The sequence below is a fragment of the Loxodonta africana genome, chromosome 17, assembly GCF_030014295.1.
Source record: "Loxodonta africana isolate mLoxAfr1 chromosome 17, mLoxAfr1.hap2, whole genome shotgun sequence".
Lineage (NCBI taxonomy): Eukaryota > Metazoa > Chordata > Mammalia > Proboscidea > Elephantidae > Loxodonta > Loxodonta africana.
The window spans coordinates 26,265,073-26,282,810 of record NC_087358.1 but is presented as its reverse complement, the minus strand read 5'-3'; positions in this window follow the sequence as shown (position 1 = coordinate 26,282,810).

Here is a 17,738-nt window from a genome sequence, read left to right as displayed (position 1 = left end):
CCAGAGGATATATCGCATCCGGTCCCAGCTCATTGGCTCCGCGGGGCTACATTCACTCACACTCCAGCGCCCGCCAGCGCTCCGAGCCGCAGGAGGCATTCAAAAGGGCAACCGCGCCGCCCCGCGCGTCCTCTGGCCGGTCTTGCAGCCGGGGCGCCGTCACGCGGGGCGCTCGCGGGGCTGGGCTGGGCACGGCGGGGTCAGTTTATCTAGTTTCAAGGAAACACTGACCTTAAGGTTTTCCCAGAGGCCATGAAGACGAGCCATAAGCTCGGTCTGACTTATGGAACTTTCTCCCCGCCACTAGGAAAGGGGAGTGAACATTTACAACTCATCCCAGCTCTGCAATGTTCGCATTAAAAACAAGTTGCATGCAGGTTTTAAGACTTTATCCGGAACCGACTTCAAGTCCATCTCTCCCCTTTTCTGTCCCCCCCTCATGCGGGGAGGGGGAGCAGGGGGAGGAGAGGGGGAAAGGAAGGGAGCGGGAAGTGAGGTGGGAGGGCTATTGGTTTATTCTTTGTCTACCGGATTAACCCGATTATACACCAGGCACCAGCACAAACCGCCTCCCCCACCTCGGAGCCGAGTACGGGAGGAACGGAATGCAGATTCGGGTTTCAAGTCCCTTACTCTCTTGCCGGGGTTTGCTTTTGATTGTTTAGATTGGTAGTTTTTCTGTTTAATAGGTTTAATCGGTTTTGGTTTTAGGAGGGTTAGCTATAGATGGAGGCGTTCTTAATGATTGAAGAGCATTTTTAATGATTTGTTGGGTGCAAGGAAATTCTAAAATTTAAGCCTTCTGGAAGTAGTTAATTCAGTAATACTCAGAGCAACATCGTGGGCTTCTGAAATAGAGAGGGGGTGCCACTGGCACTTCAGGTTTCCTTCTTCACTTAATCAGAAGGCATCCTTCATTTCTGTGTCTCCTTGTTACCTAGCACACTTTTCAAGAAGATCCTATTGTCCGTCTTGAAGGTGAATTGTGTTTTCCCACTTAAGAATAAATAGAAATACAAAAATGTAAGATGCATGCATATGTTCGCCTCTGCTGTTTATTAGAAACGTGCTTCACGTGGAAGCACAAGTAGAAAATTAAAACACCAATGATACTTTATTCTACCTAATGTCTTACAGAAATATTTTCCTTTACAGGAAAGTACCTGCTTGTAGGGGTCAACATACCGAACAGCACCTGCGAATTTGTCCCCATGCGGGGTGGGAGTTCTTGAAGCTAGAAAAATGTGGCGCTGGATTCCCCCAGTCCAGCTCCGGCCCACATCCGTACGCAGCTACCTGGCACTCGCTGGCTTCTCCAGAGCTCTGGGTCTGGGATGCCCTCGCACGTTCCCTGTCTCGCTGCGCTCTAGCCCCGCTTTCGCCTTGTTTCTCCAGGACTCTCCCCCGCCGCCCCAGGTTTGGAACTAGAAGTGGCAGGGGAAGTAGCATGCGTTATTTCCGGACGCTGGCCCACGTTCCCAACCTTATGAGTGGAGAAAGGTGGACGAGGCTACGTCCGCTTCCACCGCGGCGTCCCCCGGGCTTCCACCGCGCGGCGGAGGGGCCTCCCTCGCCCCCGCTACCCGCTGAATGCGGGAGTCCACTGAGCCTCCGGGTGAACTGAGGCGCAGCTGCGTTACGGCCCGACAGACCACCAGGGGGCGCCCGGGGGGCGCAGGGCTGCGCCTGCTTTCTCCCCGAAGCACTGCACTCGACCCGAGCAGAAGGGGGTTGCTTTCCAAAATGTGCGTCAGGCCGGCTGATTCAAAATGGAAAAAAAGAAAAAGGTGTTTATAATTTAAAAGCCACAGAAGGTAGCTTTCCTCACCATCTCTTCGGATCGCAGAGCGATTGCGTTTTGAACGCGAGGTGAGGTACTTAGGAAGGACCCTTGCTTTTACTAAGGGTAAGGTGCTGGGGCCACAGCCAGGTTGTGCAAAGCTGGTGGGACTGTGCTGCTGGCGTCTAGCTAACAAGGTTAGGGCAGAGCAGGTGAAGGAAATGCGTTTTCTTCGACCCTTCAGACTCCTGCACGGTGGCCGTTTCTATGATACAGTTATATCTATGCCTTTCTCCCAGCGCTGCAGGAACTTTGCGAAGACACGTGGTCAGAAATCAAAGCATAAAATGGAATTTAAGTTAGGAACTTAAGGCTAGTTAAAGAGCCCCTTTAAAACAAAAAACAAAAAAAACTGTTTTTAGTCACTCTGACTCATGGCGACCCCATGTGTTAAAGAGTAGAACTGCTGCCTAAGGTTTTTGAGGATGTAATCTTTACGGAAGCAGATAGGCCTTTCTTCCAGGATACCTCTGAGTGGATTAAAACTGCCAATCCTGTTTAGTAGTTGAGTGCATTAGGTCACGCAGGGACCTTAGAGCACCTTATATTTTTATTAAGCCAGTGGAGAAGAATCTGTAATTCATGTTTGTCTTGCATGAACTTGAAGAAATACCGTGTAAACTAGCTCCCCTCTCCTTCCTGCGCACCCTCCGGCTTGCTGGCTGGGAAAACATTCAGCCTGTAACTTATGCACAGAGTTAAAACAAGAATCTGTTGGATTCTTTCTCATTTACTTCTTAGTCTTTATTTTAATTAGTTCAATTATTATTTTTTCAGATAGTGAAGGGCGGAGAGCTATTTTTTGTGCTCTAAAGGTTACTTGTAGTTCTGGTGGTGTAGTGGGTAAGAGCTCGGCTGCTAAACAAAAGGTGGCAGCTGGAATCCACCAGCTGCTCCTTGGAAACCTTATGGGGCAGTTCTAATCTGTTCTGTAGGGTCACTATGAGTTCGAATTGACTGGACAGCAATGGGTAGGTAGTAAAGTTCACTTGGCGAGTTATAATCCAAAAGAAGAATACAATATGAGGTGTTTAGTGCAACCATGATAATGTGTCCCCAAATTGATTCCCTTATTGCGTTCCGAAATACATAACTTGGATTAACGTTGTGAGGTATTTGAGAATCATGATGGAATACTAGGTAAAACTTCACAATGAAGCTCATTTTCAGGTGTGTTGTGGAAGGTTCTAGAGAGGCCGTCCTGATGCATGAACAGATGTTCTTATTTGCCTAATGTTGAAATTTACTGAAACCATGGAAACCTGTGCTGCACCAATACCTCCGAGTCATTGGGACTCACCAAGTAACGTGCCTTCCTACTTCTTGCCATTGAAGACTGTGTACCCTACATTTGGGATTTCATCTTTGGCTTCATTTTATTTTCTCTAATTCCTCATTTATTTGTATTTGCTTTTGTTTTATTTTATGACTATAATCTTCTTCTTTTTTAAATTTTTTTTTAAACCAGATCAGTGTAGAAAATGCATGTCAATTTTGCCATCTCCTGTCTTGGGTAGAATGTGTCTATGGGGCCGATGTAGACAGGATTCTTTGCTAGTATGTGTGTTGGGTGAGTTAAAGTCAGGTATTATCAAGGTTGCACTTGGCCACTGATCTAAACTTCTGATTTATGCCCTAAACATGGAGGCACTATGAGTCAGAATTGACTTGAAGGCAACTAGCAACAATAACAATAGAAGAATACAGTTTTAAACAAATCAACATCTCTAGTTCTAGCTTCTGAAATTGCTCAAGCCACTGATTTCAGCCTTAGAACTTGATGTTGTTGTTACTGCTATTTGCCTTGGGGGCAGCTTTGACTCATGGCAACCCCAAGTACCATAGAACAAAACGCTCCTCGTGATCACTGGCATGCTTAAGTCCATGGTTGTTTTGCAACCTAGGGGGCTTATCTTCTAGTTTTATGTTGAACAGTATTCTGTTTTGATCCATAGAGTTTTCCTTGGCGAGTTTTCAGAAGTAGATTGCCAGGGCTTTCCTCCTAGTTTGCCTTCGTCTGGAAGCCCTGCTGAAACCTGTGCACCGTGGGTGATCCTGCTGGTATTTGAAATACCGGCTGCATAGCTTCCAGCATCACAGCAACACGAAAGCCACCATAGTATGACAGACTGATAGAAGGTGGTGATGGAACTTTATAACCAAAGGAAAATCTTACAGTAATATGATGCATTCTTGAGGCAAAAAAGAATTAGTAGCTATAGGTTGTTTGGTTATTTTGTTAGTTCCCTCACTAAGGTTATCTGCACACGCATTTCAAGATGCACAAAACACAGCAGTGTATGTTGCTCCCAGGGGTAACAATTTGAGGCTTTCAACTATTAGATCTCATCACATTCCAGTTGTAATAATAAAATGAATTTAAGCACAAACACTTTAGTAACCTCCCTGAGTTAAAGAGCTTTGTAGTGATGGACCTTCTGATTTGGCAGCCGGGATGCTTGTCGTTTCAGTTTTTGAGCTGCTTTGGCTCCCTAAATTCTGTTGATACGGCCTTTGGGGGTGAGGGGTGGGGGAGATTCAGAATGGCTGCAATAAAATATGCAAAGGAATTCAAAACAGATCATTTAACTATTGCATTCTTAACTAGTTCTTTTGGAGGACTGGAAACAATTCATCTCCTGATCTAGACTTCTTGGGAGATGTTCTTCATCCCTAACTAAACTGGGAGAAGGATCTGGCGTTTTCGTAGAGCAAGTGGGCGGGGGGGGGGAGGTTTCTGTCATTTTGAGCCCATGTTAGAGTTGACCTTGGACTAAATACTTCCATTGGTCTGGGTGTTTTTTTTGCAGAGATCTTATCTTCAACCTGAATCCATCTCTTGGTTTCCACTGGTTACTTAATGCTAGATTCATGCACATTCTTACCACAATTCATGCAAGGTCAGATGTTCTGTAATAAGGCTGAAACAGAACAACTGGCCAACATATTTCTCACATTATATTTCCAATATACGTCTTCCTTGACCTTGAAGGTCAAGCTTCTTCCTCTGTCAGAGTGACATGCATAATCAGTGAGGACATCACGTTCTTGTTTTCCCTTTTCCTAAATAGCCCTAGGTTTGTTTTTCCTGTTTGTTTTTAACATTTGATCCCCTTTTCTCCAGAATCGTTTTAACTAAAGCCTCATGTAAGTGAAAATCATAAATTGAAATTAGTATTTGGACATTATGGGGCAAGCTTAGTAGCAGTAGAAAGACTTTAGACTCTGAATAAATGGAAGTTTTATACTTCCCATTAAGCGGACACTTTATCTACAAAAAATTTTTTTTCTTTTTTTATCTACAGGGTATAGGAAGTTCAACCTGTTTTCTAGGGAAGATGTAGCCAAGCAAATTCCACTAAAGCCATTCATATGTTCTAGATGCCATGACATAGAGACTTCTAGCCAGTTCTGAGTTAATCTCAGTTAAGAGATCAAGTCTAAAAATGTTCAGTTTGGTAAAAGGAATATGATTAACATGCAGGTTTAATATGTTTGTGACTTTGCACAGGAAGTGTTTTGAAGTCACAGATAATTGTGACTCATTTGAGAGCATTATGTGGTTATATAACACAGCTTTTCTGTAGGGACTCTGTGTTAGGTGTGGCTCTTCAAAAGGACAGACTCCTCCAGAGGTCTGGGGAGTCTGTATCAGGACTGGCTTCAACTTGTTGGGGTCTGGAATTGAAATAGATTCTTCACCCTCTTGTCCTTAAAACAAAAAATCTTCACTCGGATTTCTATACATTGTTGTTGTTGTTGGGTGCCATCAAGTCCTTTCCGATTCATAGCAACCCCATGTGACAGAGCAAAGCTGCCCCATAGCATTTTCTTGGCTGTAACCTTTACAGAAGCAGATCACCAGGTCTTTCAACCCGTGGAACCGCTGGGTAGCCAACCTTTCAATTAAGAGCCGAGCACTTAACTCTTGCACCAGCAGGGCTGCAATAAATGCTTTTGAATGAATGAAATTTAGGAATGGACTTAAAATATGTGAATATGTTTCAAGCTTTTCATTTTGTAGAAGCAAATTAAGACTTTTTGAGTTTTTTCATGACAAAATTTAAGAGTTATTCTGCTATCTTAGAAACTACCATTGTGGTTTATATAGTCACCAAGAAGTTACTAAAACAAGTTTATTAAGGCCAATTTTTTTTTTTTAATTTTTATTTTGTTGTTGAGAATATACACAGGAAAACATAGACCAATTCATCAGTTTCTACATGGACAATTCACAGACATTGATTACATTCTTCGAGTTGTACATCCACATCTTTTCTGAGTTGTTCCTTGCCCATTAACGTAAACTCACTGCCTCATAAGGTTCCTGTCTAATCTTTGAGTTACTGTTGTCATTTTGAGCCCATGTTAGATAGTTCTTAAAAGAGCATAGTGATTAAAGTAGACATTTTTTACTAGTTAAGCTATACTATTGTTTGGATTTAAGAAGAATTCAGGGGATATTTTTGGTTTAAGGTTTAAAGATTATCTCGGGGCAATAGTTTCAGGGGTTCATCCAGTCTCCATAGCTCCAGAAAGTCTGGAGTCCTTTAGAATTTGAAATTCTGTTCTGCATTTTCCCCATTTTTATCAGGATTCTTCTAGAGAATCTTTGATCAAAAGGGCCATGATTTTTAATAGCTGAAATGTGTGTATTTATATAGTTAAAAAAATAAATGTCTATGAGATGTCGTGTAACTAGAAGGGAGGCTGTAGGGAACATCTATTCTGAAAGTATGCAATAAAAAAATCAACAAATATGCTAATAATGGGTGGCTACCATGAATGTCTTACTTTGGAAAATTGCATTTGAAAAATAGTATGGCTATGTTAATCATTAAAATTAACTATTAAGCTGAAATTTCAATTTAAGCAGTTAGCATTTTCCTGGCATTTAAGAACTTGTCTTAAAAATAGCTTCAGGGCAGCCACCAAATGTCAGTGAATGATTTTTGCCTTTCATGTTCTAGGTGAAAATTCCTGTGCCATCTTGAGAAATAGTCTTCACACTCTGGTTTCACAATGCAGACATACTCACATGAGAGCCAGAAAGATGTTCAAATCGTGCCTGAGCAAAATTAGAAATTAGATCCTCAATATTATTATTATTACTTGCATTCTAGCTGTAATTCCTGAAAGAAAATGACACGCAAGGTTGAAGCTTTGGAGTTCTGAATCTGGATTCAGTCTAAGCCACTTTGGACAAATTTGATCACAATCCTGAACTGGCTTCTCCAAGATTGAAGTTCCTAAAACAACACAGCCCAGTGAACTCCAGCCCCTTTCCCAGCCTCCTGTTACACCACCCTCCCCTGATTTCTGCCCTGCAGCTATGGAGATAGCTTCGTAATTATGTAAAAGTACCTCTCTACTGCAAGGAAACCCTGGTGGCCTAGTGGTTAAGTGCTAGGGCTGCTAACCAAGTTGTTGTTAGTTCAAATCTGCCAGACACCCTGTGGAAACTCTATGGGGCAGTTCTACCCTGCCTTATATGGTCACTATGAGTCGGAATTGACTTGACAGCAGTGGATCTGGGTTTTTTTTTTTTTTTTTTTTTTGGTTTTCTACTGCAAGAGGACCTTTGTAGTTGCTATTTCCTGATGCACTTTTCTTGCCAATCTCTTTTGCCTTATTAACTCCTATTTCTCTTTGAAATCTCTATTGTCATTTTCTCAGGAAAGCTTTCTCTGACCTCTCTAACTAGTCAAATGCCCCCCTCCCTCCTTTTTTTTTTTTCTTATGACCTTCTCCACTGCAACTATACATGTAACGGGGTGAGCCTTTGAATAAAAACGATTTACTTCCCTCTATTCTTTTTTTTTTTTTTTTATTCTAGGTTTTTTTTATTCTAGGTTCCTGGGTGGCACAAATAGTTTGCTCTTGACTAGTAGCCAAAAGCTTGGAGACACTAAAGGAAAAGTGGGTGGTTCCAACCCACCCGTCAGTGCCACAGAAGAAAGGCCTGTTGATCTACAGAGCTCAGTTTTACTCTGTAATACGCGGGGTTGCCATGAGTCACAATCAACTTGACAGCAATAGGTTGTGTTTATTTTTTATTTTTCACTCTATTCTAAGCTTCATGAGGGCTGGAATTCAAGTCTGGTTTTGCCCTCCATTTTATCCCAGCACTGACGGGCTTGGCATACAAGGATTTCAAATACTATATCTTAATAGGATGAATGATTGAATGACTAAAATTAATAACCTTAGTTCCTGTCTGCAAGAAGGGCACATAGGGTTGCTGTGAGAATTGGATGATGTGAAGTATCCCCCAATGCCTAGCACATGGGAGGTTCTTAATAATTTCAGTTAACTTGGGCTTGGTAGTTTTTTGGTAAAGTTAGTTGTTTTCCCTCTATAGCTTCAAAAAGTTTTCAAATTAATAAGCACAATTTGATTTATTTTATGTATCTATTTGTTTGAGCTTACATGAAAATAAAAGTAGAGGGATTTCAAACACCTTTTAACCGTTGCCATTAGCTGTATTCAGCTACTAATATATTCCTATAGAAACCTTAACCTTACAGTGATTTTTGTTTTCACGTATGACTTTCTCAAAGTAGGTAATGCACTTTAGGGAAGAAGGACTTGCTTAGCAGATGTGGCAGCTTCTGTCTGGTCTACTCACTAATTACTTGTTCAGGTAATCCGTAGGTTTGAGAAATGCGAGTTCTCTCTTACTTGAGAATGGCCTCAGCTTTGGGGCTACTATCCAACTAAATTAATAATTTCTTTTTTAAGGATCAGCACAAACCTGATTCCTATGAGGCAGAAGTTACAGATATCCCAAATGTCCAACTTTTCCAAACTGCTGTACCCCTCCATGGAAACCCTGGTGGCGTAGTGGGTAAGTGCTATGGCTGCTAACCAAAAGATTGGCAGTTCGAATCCACCAGGCACTCCTTGGAAATCCTGTGGGGCAGTTTTACTCTGTCCTATAGGGTCGCTATGAGTCGGAATCGACTCGATGGCAGCAAGTTTGGTTTTGGTTTGGTACCACTCCATCATCTCTAACATCAACTGCTCCCTCCCTTCTCAGTACTCTCCCTCCTGTCCTTCAGTTCCCTAATTCACTGCCACTTCTCGCAGAGCTCAGCACCACATAAGGGAAACAACTCGCACAGTTGTGGAGGCTGGCAAGTCCCAAATTTGTGGATCAGGCATAGGCTTCTCCCTAGTCCTCAGTCTCTGCCCAAAGTCACGCAGCTTTCTCCATTAGTGGCCTGGGAAGCCCTGAGGGTCTCTCCTGCCAGGCTTTCTTTCCTAGGTGGTGGTGGGCTCTTCTCTCTGCCGTGAAATTGGCTATTTTAAGGTAGAACTGACCAGTCCCCTTGGTGGCCACAATTATCTTTGCACAGCCCTACCCAATCACCTGGGTGGGAATTACAAGACCATGTTGAGAAAGCCCATACTAAGCAATTCATCACACTGCGCCAACACTGAATGTGACTGTATGTTTTGGAATGGATCTCTGTGTCTGAAATAATATAGAAACTCCGTCTCCTGTCAGGACGAGGATGTACGTTCTCTTACATCGAATTATGTGTGGCAGAGGTATTTGTTGTGCACAGAATGCTGTGATATGTCATTGTTCTAACTTCCTTAGGTTGTTATGATCCTGTAAAGGTGAATTTGCACATGACACAGAATAATAATAAAACACCAGTCTTGGTTTAGAGCCTCACTTTATCTAACAAATCATATTTTCTGCAGCATTATGAGGAGAACAATATCAAGTTCTCCTCTTTCTTTTAGATCTACATGCCATGGATCTCTGGAGACAGAATTCCCTGGACTAGGAGCTTCCGGCTCCATCGCTTTGCTCAATGGTTTTGAGATGAGAAAAATCTCACCTCTGACTGCAAAGAAGTGGCAGTCTAATTGGAGAGATGAAGCAAATAGTCATGAAAATACTAGAAAGCCAATCAGGGCAATCTAAGAAGCCAGTTTTTAGTTATATGATATTGAAGCTTAAGAATTTGTTAGCCCAAAGGAGTCAAGGAGGCCTATGAAGGAGGCAGCCCCTGGAAGGCAGTAGGCAAGTTGTTGTACCACTTTGGGCTCTATTTTCTCTGAATATTTAGAGAATTGAACGTTTATTTTACAGGTCTGTCATTCTCTGATTTAGGCAGCATAATTTTTTTTTTTTAATTGTGCTTTAAGTGAAAGTTTACAATTCAAGTCAGTTTCTCATACAAAAATTGATACACACATTGTTATGCGACCCTGGTTGCTTTCCCTGTAATGTGACAGCACACTCCTCCTTTCCACCCTGGATTTCCAGTGTCCATCCAGCCACCACCTGTCCCTCTCTGCCTTCTCATCTCACCTCTGAACAGGAGCTGTCCATTTAGTCTCATGTATCTACTTGAGCTAAGAAGCACACTCTTCACGGGTAGCATTTTATATCTTATAGTCGTGTCTAATCTTTGTCTGAAGAGTTGGCTTTGGGAATGGTTTCAGTTTTTGGCTAACAGAGAGTCCATGGGCCGTGCCTTCTGGGGTTCCTCCAGTCTCAGTCAGACAATTAAATCCGTTTTTTTTAATGTGAATTTGAGTTCTGCACCCCACTTTTCTCCTGCTCTGTCAGGGACTCTCTGTCATGTTCCCTCTCAGGGTGGTCATCTGTAGTAGCTGGGCACCATCTAGTTCTTCTGGTCTCAGGCTGATGGAGTCTCTGGTTTATGTGGCCCTTTCTGTCTCTTGGGCTCATATTTTCCTTGAGTCTTTGGTGGTCTTTATTCTCCTTTGCTCCAGGTGGGTTGGGGCCAATTGATGCATCTTAGATGGCTGCTTGCTAGCGTTTAAGATTCTACATGTCATTCACCGAAGTGGGATGCAGAACACATTCTTAATAAACTCTGTTATGCCAATTGACCTAGATATCCGCTGAAACCATGGTCCCCAGACCCCTACCCCTGGAACTCTGTCCCTTGAAGTGTTTGGTTGTATTCAGGAAACTTCTTTGATTTTGATTTAGTCCAATTGTACTGACTTCCGTTGTATTGTATGTTGTCCTTCCCTTCAACTAAGACAATTCTTGAGTACTATCTAGTTAGTGAATAACCCCTCCCTCCCTCCCCAACCTCATAACCATTCAAGAATGCTTTCTTCTGTGTTTAAACCTTTTCCTGAGTTCTTATAATAGTGGTCTGGTACAATATTTGTCCTTTCGTGACTGACTAATTTTACTCAGCATAACTGAGCAGCATAATATTTAAGTGGATTATTAGGAAGCTGAGATTCTCTGAATATATGCTGAGAGTGTGGGTGTAAAAGAGCGTTTTGTTTACAGTTCTCTAACATAATAATGAAATTCAGAGAAGGCAATTCTAGATAGAAGCTGAAATATTTGAGTTTCGGAAAAGAATCCTGTAAATAATTTGAGATATTATAGGGGCATTTCAACCTCAGGCAGGGCCAAGGTTTGTGGCGGTTGACAGAAGACTTCTTCACGTGTTTAGCATCTTTTTCCCAAGAATTTCATATAATTGATAAAATAAGCTGTTTTAATGTCCTACTGCTTGACAACTTTTCAAGTTACTAGTGGATCATGATAATTCTGAAACCTAAGATAGTACCAAAAAATCCTGGGTCAAGCCTATGGTAGTTAAAGGCAAAGGGCATCTTCCACGTGGAGGTTATTAGCACCATGGCTAGGCAGGCATTATAAATCAGATTAGCAGAGGCTGGGAGGGATTTAGCATGTTTTTGGTAATGGAGTGGGGATTTTTCCAAAAATCGCTAGTATATTTTGCGGACCATTTTCCTTAATTTTTACTAAATACTTTATGTTCTGGAATTATCCAAAGATAACTGTCCTTTCTATCCTTTTTTCTCTGTCACGGTCCCTCCCCCTAGCAAAATGAAAATAATGATTTATATTTTCTGAATTGCATCCTCACTGTAAAAAAAAATAAAAATAAAGTTAAACAGTCTAGAAAAGTATGAAGTAAAAATCCCTCCATCACTAACATTTGATGAATGTTTACTTAAAAAAATCCTCTAATCTGGGACTTCTAAGTCAATTGGCAAAATCTATTATGAAAACATTCTGCATCCCACTTTGAAATGTGGCGTCTGGGGTCTTAAATGCTAACAAGTGGCTATCTAAGATGCATCAATTGGTCTCAACCCACCTGGATCAAAGGAGAATGAAGAACAGCAAGGTCACACGATAACTAGGAACCCAAGAGACAGAAAGGGCCACATGAACCAGAGACTTCCATCATCCTGAGACCAGAAAAACTAGATAGTGCCTGGCCACAACTGATGACTGCCCTGACAGGGAGCACAACAGAGAACCCCTGAGGGAGCAGGAGATCAGTGGGATGCAGACCCCAAATTCTCATAAAAAGACCAGTCTTAATTGTCTGACTGAGACTAGAAGAATCCCGGCGGTCATGGTCCCCAAACCTTCTGTTGGCCCAGGACAGGAGCCATTCCCGAAGACAACTCATCAGACATGGGAGGGACTGGACAATGGGTTGGAGAGACATGCTGATGAAGAGTGAGCTACTTGTATCAGGTGGACACTTGAGACTGTGTTGGCATCTCCTGTCTGGAGGGGAGATAGGAGGGTAGAGAAGGTTAGAAACTGGCAAAATTGTCATGAAAGGAGAGACTGGAAGGAGGGAGCGGGCTGACTCATTAGGGGGAGAGTAAGTGGGAGTATGGAGTAAGGTGTATATAAGCTTATATGTGACAGACTGACTTGATTTGTAAACATGCACTTAAAGCACAATAAAAATTATTTAAAAAAATCCTCTAATCTGCTATTCATTAAGTTCTAGGTTTTGGAGGATTTGGGGATGGCACAATAATACCGTGGTGGGCATTCTTATCCATATATATTCATATATATTTGCAAATGTTTTACCTTCTTAAGATAGACTTCTGAAAATAGAATATTTGAGTCAAATTGTATGCGTGTTAAAATTTCTGACAATATTGCCTATCTGGTCCCTAAAAGATCACCTCAGTTTACATTTCCAGTCAGTTTGTGAAATGACTGTTTCTCCAAAAACCTTATTAGCATTGAATTTTGTTGAAATTTTTAATCTGTGCTTATCTGATAACTGAAGCATGAGATCTCATTGGTTCGCTTTGCACTTCTTTGTTGACTTTTGACCTTGAGCATTTTTTTTTATATTTACTGATAGTTTGCTTTTTTTCTGTGAATTCAATTCTGTATCTGTTGTCCATGTTTTAATTGGGATGCTTTTTTTTTTGTTTATTTTGTTGCCTATTCTATTTTAAAATGGCAATATTTTCCGTATTTTTCATTTACATTTTAAGTTTGCAGTGTTTTTCCCTCTATTTTTTTGCCGTATATTTCAGTGTTTTCCTTGGTGGTTTCTGGCTGTGTTCAGTTGCTTAAAAGAGCTGTTTCGCATTTAAATTATAAAAATGTTGACCCTTCTAGTACTTTTATAAGGACCCCTAGTAGTTCGGTGTTTAAAGCACTTGTCTGCTAACCAGAAGATTGGCAGTTTGAACCTATCAGCCATTGAGGGAGAAAGATGTGGCAGTCTGCTTCCATATACAGCCCTAGAAACTCTATGGGGCAGCTCTACCCTGTCCTGTAGGGTCACTATGAGTTGAAATTGACTCAACAGCAGTGGATAACTAGTACTTTTATAATTTAGCCTTTAAGTACCCAAATCACTGGGAATTCACTTGGTATAGATAATAAAGTCATGCTGCTTACTGGCATACTCATAATGCCAAATTTCAGTGATGGGTATATTTGGATAGTGGGTGATAAAGAAGGAAGTTGATGACGTGTGAAATTGTGATTTGAAGCATAGAATGCTGACCCCAAATTAAGTTAGGATTGCCAGATTTAACAAATAAAAATACAGGACACAGCTAAATGTGAATTTCAGGTAAACATCAAATAGTTTTTTTAGTATAAGTATGTCCCATACTGTTTTTCTTCTGGCAACCCAAAGTTAAACAAAATCAGGGAATACAAACATAGTATTTGAAATGGAAGTTAGGAAGTCCTTATTAATTTTTTTTTGGTACCTGACTTACTGAGATATTTAGATTATTGAGAAAGTTTTGAGAAAATCTGCATCTCATCCTAATGGTGACCCATATTTTCACCTCATTCATCTCTGCAGAAGTTTTTAAAGGTCTAGTGTGCATCTGTACAACCAAATAGAAGTGTGAATTGAGCTTCATCTAAGACTTAACATACAGTTACTAGTACCATTGCCATTGAGTAAATTCTGACTTATGGCCTCCCCCACATGTGTCTACAGTACTGTGCACCTTAGGGTTTTCAATGGCTGACTTTTCAGAAGTACATCTCCAGGCCTTTCTTTCAAGAAGCCTCTGGGTGGACTCAAACCTCCAACTTTTCAGTTCGCAGCTGGGAACATTGACTATATACAACACCCAGAGACTCCAACATGTAATTAGCCACATTAAATCGAAATGCTGTTATAATTTTTTCATATAGCAAGGTCCTTGCTTTGTGGCCTAGATCAGTGATTCTCAATTGTGGCTGCACATTAGAATTACATGAGGAGATTAAAAAATCACATGCCAAGATCCTTCACATGGAGCTTGGTGTAGGTTCAACTGGGCTGGGGCCCAGTATAAATGACTCAATCTCTTTGTGTCTTAGTTTCCTCACCTGTAAAGTGGGGATAATAATAACTCCCTGTGACAGCATCTTTGTGAGGATTGAATGAATAATACACGTGGAGCTTTAGAAGAGGTCTGACTGGTAATGACTCTTCAATAAATAAAAGTCACAATGCTATCATAATTTGAAAGCATACAGAAATTCCCAGCTCAAGAGAGAAAGAACAGAACATGGAAGAGACATCAAAGTATGGCTAGATGAAGGTGCTAGAATAGCCTCACACCTGCTTGCAAGAGCAGATTATGTTCTCTCTCTTCCTATCTCCATATTTAGTCATATCACCTTTGAAAATCAGCCATGGTGGACCTAACTGTACCATAGAAATCGCTGAATGCTGAAATCAGGGCTTTTTTTTTTTTTTTTTTTTTTTTAACTTTAGAGAGCTAGTTATCATTAGACGACCACATTAGATGACAGGGAATCTAGGAAGACACCTGCCCCTGGGCCTGGCCAGTCATGGCATCTGTCACTCATGGAACAGTGTCCTGAGCTTCAGGTGCCAAAGCGTGGTAGGTGGAGGAGTGTGGTAGGCCTCGCTGGCTTTGAATTCAGGCTCACCTGGATGATTGAGAACTAAACCAGTCATTAATTCTAGCCTTGAGGCAAGTTATTTAATCCTGTTGTCAAAAACCCAAGGATTTCTGGGGATATGCCAGGGGGGTGCAGGAACCCTCAAAACATGGATTACTTTATTTGAATTCACATACATTCTTAAAACACCTAAAAAACAACTAGTAAAACCCACTTGGGATCTGTTTTAAGTTAGTTTTGAAATTCTCTGGGAGCACAATCACTGTTTTCTGTCTTTGTTGGATAGGCGTCTCCACCTCAGTTTCCTCTTTAGGTTTAGCAGGATAGTTGACAGAAGGAAATGAGATAAAGGATGTGTTAATAGCTTAGTTGTTGTAGTTAAAGCCTCAGTTTTTAAGAATGTTTGTAGGGTCAGTTTCTGACATAGAAACTTAGAGCAAAGGAGCTCTGGTGGTGTGGTGGTTAAGTACTCAGCTGCTATTCCAGAGGTCATTGGTTTGAGCCCACCAGCTGCTTGGTGGGAGAAAGATGTGGCAGTCTGCTTCTGTAAAGATTATAGCCTTGAAAACCTTATGGGGCAGTTTTACTCTGCCCTGTAGGGTTGCTATGAGACAAAATTGACTCAAACGCAACAAGTTTGTGTTTTTTTGTTTGGTTTTGTTAGGTCAGTTTCTGACCTAGGAACTTAGAGCTAAGTAAGCAACCATCCCAAGTTCTGAACTTTGACCTTAGGCCTCAGTAGTCCTAAATGCTCCCTAACAACACTAGCCCTGATAGATTCAATGTAGATAGAGCTACAGAGTTCCACTGCCTGAAAAATTTTTTCTGCTAATCTCTACATGAATCAGCATTTGTTATTGTTCAATTTCACCTTTATTTGACTTGCTTTAACAAAGGAGAGACATAGTAAGCATTTTCTAAGAATTATCGAAACATTCTTCATTTATGGAATTACTCTGGTTTTGAAAAAAAGCAGCTGTTATCATTTTGCTAATTCACAACAGATTAAAAATGTGCCACAATGTTATTTTCAAGTATTTTCAATGAATCTACGTGTAAAATCATGCATTAAAAAAAGCTTCAATAAAATACTTTTAATTTCTTATTTAAAAAAATCTAAGCCACATCTTACTGTTTTAGCAAGAAAAATAAATCTCACACTTAGCTATACAATGAAATCCAATTGTAAGTTTACATTTTTGCAAATTCTCGTTTGAAGCAGCAAGTATGTAAAATCATTATATATTGTATCTATTCTGCATGAACATAAAATTTTAGACATAAAATGTCCAAAAGTAAGCTCTTTGGAACCCAAACTAATTGTCAAGCTGAACCACAATGGAAAAACAAGCCCTCTTTGTGTGACTATATAAAAGGTACCGAAAGAGAGTGAAAGCCAGTTTTACCTTAAAAAAAAATTTTTTTTTTTTTTTTTTCTTGATGGGTAGGGGAACCAGCAGTGGAAGAAAAGATCACTTCCTCTCTAGACACTTTACGGGTTTCAGATTCTGTAAGCTTTGGCATGCAACTTGACCCCAGAGTTAATAAAATCCTGTTAGACTTTCCCTGCCCTCCTTCTTGCTTCCATCTTTTGGGTTCTCTCACCTTTTACAACTCGATTTGTATTTGTATACACGTGTGATCTTCATGTCACTATTTGGCTTTTTTGCACAGGCGCTTTTCACCTACGTCCTCTTCTTCCCTGACTTGGCAGCCTGTCGGGCTTCTTCCTGTCTTGAATACCACATCCCCTAGTTATTCAAGCTCAGTCATTAGCACCCTGTCCCCCCACTAAAATTATGAATGAAAAGCCTTGTTGTACTTTACAAATAACTCGGGCTTCCTCAGTCAGTCAGATTCGAATGGAAGTGACTGCCAAACAAAGGGAGGGGATGATGGACAGTCCTCACAGCAAGTGATCAACACCCACAGGAAGTTTGTTAAGCCACAATATAGGTAGCGAAGCTTGGGCGTTCCCTGGAGGACCAGCCTGCTGGAGGGGGCTGAGAGGGAGGGGGCTCTTTGTTTCTGCTTGGATCTCAGAAAAAACTTCCACGGAGCCCAGAGATAACAATGTGCGGAGTCAGTTCTCCCCTAGCAAGAACTTAAAACTCCTTCCATGGAGACATCTACACCTTCCAGTCATTCCGGTTTGAACTGACACGCACGGACGAAAGCGAAGGCACCAACCATTTACTTGGTTTTGAAAGCTGAACTGTGCAAGAGTGGTTACAAACTTGGGGCTGCACAACTCCCCGCTGAGAAGTTGCATTGTCCTGGGCCCCTTTTTCACAACAGGGGAAAAGGTAATTGACAGCCTGATTGTTTGGCTAGGACCCCTGCTGTTCTAAAATCCTGGAAGGCCCCAGTCACACGTTGTCAATAATAGCCGTCGGAGGTGAGGAGGGAAGAAGGGCTGTTCAGGAAAACAGTTTGAGCCCTTCAAGTGGACAGGCCTCAGTGACTTCTCTTGCACCCTGGCTGCCACAAGCAGCTCATTCAAAAATAACCTTAAAGTAATAAATCAAACTTGTTTCCTGCACTATACAAGGAACAGCTGGTTATTTTTTCCTCACTTTTTTTTTCCCTCAAAAAAAAAAAAAAAAGATTTTTACTACAGGAAATCAAACATGTCAAAATTTGGCAAAGCAATTTGGATGATTTAACAGTTAAACACTTCTCTTTCTAATATAAGGCTTACATTGGTCT